This window comes from Syngnathus floridae, unplaced genomic scaffold (genome assembly GCF_059516105.1).
Source record: "Syngnathus floridae isolate MCC-2025c unplaced genomic scaffold, RoL_Sflo_1.0 HiC_scaffold_498, whole genome shotgun sequence".
Classification (NCBI taxonomy): domain Eukaryota; kingdom Metazoa; phylum Chordata; class Actinopteri; order Syngnathiformes; family Syngnathidae; genus Syngnathus; species Syngnathus floridae.
In genome coordinates, this window is record NW_028284363.1 from 1 (window position 1) to 2500 (window position 2500).

The 2500-nt window shown below is 69.3% G+C and overlaps 1 non-coding gene and 1 pseudogene across 1 annotated transcript; both read left to right on the plus strand.

Moving 5' to 3' along the window:
- The first annotated feature begins 1791 nt into the window (after positions 1-1791).
- On the plus strand, positions 1792-1945 carry LOC148377036 (5.8S ribosomal RNA). Its single transcript, XR_015857029.1, has one exon. It is a non-coding gene; the product is annotated as a 5.8S ribosomal RNA (ribosomal RNA).
- Positions 1946-2307: 362 nt separating this feature from the next.
- LOC148377037 (28S ribosomal RNA) overlaps positions 2308-2500 on the plus strand; it is a 5677-nt pseudogene continuing 5484 nt past the window's right edge.

The following is a 2500-nucleotide window of genomic DNA, read 5'->3' on the forward strand; positions in this document are numbered from 1 at the left end:
CCCTTAGATGTCCGGGGCTGCACGCGCGCCACACTGAGCGGACCAGTGTGTGCCACATCCCCTGCGCCGAGAGGCGCGGGTAACCATATGAACCCCGCTCGTGATAGGGACTGGGGACTGCAATTATTTCCCACCAACGAGGAATTCCCAGTAAGCGCGGGTCATAAGCCCGCATTGATTAAGTCCCTGCCCTTTGTACACACCGCCCGTCGCTACTACCGATTGGATGGCTTAGTGAGGTCCTCGGATCGGCCCCGCCGGGGCCGGTCACGGAGCCGGCGGCCGCGTCGAGAAGACGATCAAACTTGACTATCTAGAGGAAGTAAAAGTCGTAACAAGGTTTCCGTAGGTGAACCTGCGGAAGGATCATTACCGGAGCGAACTGAGCGGGATCAGCGGCCCGCGCTTTCGAACGAACGCACGCCGAGGGCGAAAGGCTGGCGGCGGGGAAGGATCGGGGCCACGGCTAATCTAGCGATGCCCGCGTTGGACGGTCACACCGCACGAAAGAGCGGGGCCTGCATCCGGCGCGAGGCGGCCTTCAGGCACGTGGTTCGAGACGACCCCGACGCTGCCCTAGCCCGGAGCGCCGCCTAGGGCTCTGGGGGAAGGATAATCTCCCCGCGGCTGACGCACGCGCTCGCCCCAGCTTCGACAGGGGGGCGGGCGGTCGGTGCGGGCGCGCGGGGGGACCGAGGACCCTTAGCCCGAAGCGATGAGCGGAGGATGTCGGAGGAAGGGCGCTCCCGGCCGCGGCTCAGGCGTCCGGCCCCCCACAAAGACCCACCCGCTTCGGCGGGCCCGGGTCCGGGGCGGGTCGCGAGGCGCCGGCGCGCGGCGGGTGCGGTCCGGACTCTCCTCATCTCTGCCGCGCCAAACACGCGAGAGAGACGATCCCGGCGCCGGCGGCGGCGCGCGGGTGGTGGTGGTATGTGACCCGCGCGATTTGGGGTTCGGCGAAGGGCGAAACGGAGCGGGGGTGTGACCCCCGCGCAGGCGACGGTCTGACCTCTGCACGGCAACGCGCATGCGTCCGTCGCCCCGCTAGCGCTTCGCCTCCCCGCGGCTGGGGGCTCCGTTCGTCACACCGGAGTCGCCCAGCGTCGCGCGACGTCACCGTCCGCCTCCCCGCGCGCGCTCAACCGGCAGCCGCCCCCCGGGCGGTGGTATGTGACCCGAGCGATTTGGGGTTCGGCGAAGGGCGAAACGGAGCGGGGGTGTGACCCCCGCGCAGGCGACGGTCTGACCTCTGCACGGCAACGCGCATGCGTCCGTCGCCCCGCTAGCGCTTCGCCTCCCCGCGGCTGGGGGCTCCGTTCGACACACCGGAGTCGCCCAGCGTCGCGCGACGTCACCGTCCGCCTCCCCGCGCGCGCGCGCTCAACCGGCAGCCTGGCGCTCCCTCGCAGTCCTGAAGTAGTCTCCGGGCGCGCCTCGGCCGGGGTCGGGCCCGGTGCCATCGCGGCGCGCCCACTCGGAACTTTACCCCTTTGCGGCGGGTACCCAACTCGCGGCCTGCCTTCGGCGGACCGTGGGGGGTTCAATGTCCACACCACACGCACGCTCTGAGGCGGGTGGGTGGCACCCGTCGCGCGTCGGCCGGAAAAAACAATTTTTTAATCGCTGGAACTTGGCAAACCGCGGCGCGCAGCTGAGGGTCAGCGCGGCGGCGGACGGCGGCGACCGCGCCGGCAAGCCCCGACGTCCTCGTGGCGACGGTGGAGGGTCCGCGCGCGGCGTCACGCCATCTCCCCGCCCGCTCCCGATCTCGCCTCCGCAAAACAAACGTACAACTCTTAGCGGTGGATCACTCGGCTCGTGCGTCGATGAAGGACGCAGCTAGCTGCGAGAACTAATGTGAATTGCAGGACACATTGATCATCGACACTTCGAACGCACTTTGCGGCCCCGGGTCCGTCCCGGGGCCACGCCTGTCTGAGCGTCGCTTGCATATCAATCGGGGTTCGGCGAAGGGCGAAACGGCCGCGACGGTCTGACCTCTGCGCGGCAACGCGCATGCGTCCGTCGCCCCGCTAGCGCTTCGCCTCCCCGCGGCTGGGGGCTCGCAGGCCGCCTCGGCGGCCTTCGTCCCCTTAAGTGCAGACCCGCGCGGCGTCCTCCTCACCGTCGACCCATCCCGCATCACGGGTCCGGGGCGCGGCTGCCGGTGGCGTTTCGACGACCATTGCGCATCCCGCGCCTCGCGCTCCCTCGCGGGGATGGGCTCGCCGCGGAGGCCCCCGCTCGCGCGGAAGGATCCAGCGAGCCCGGCCGCCAGGCCGGCCGCGCCTACTACCCCCTCATTTCCGACCTCAGATCAGACGAGACGACCCGCTGAATTTAAGCATATTACTAAGCGGAGGAAAAGAAACTAACCAGGATTCCCTCAGTAGCGGCGAGCGAAGAGGGAGAAGCCCAGCGCTGAATCCCCGCCCGGCCTCGGGCGCGGGAAATGTAGCGTACAGAAGGTCGTTGCGCCCGACGCCGCCCGGAGGGGGCC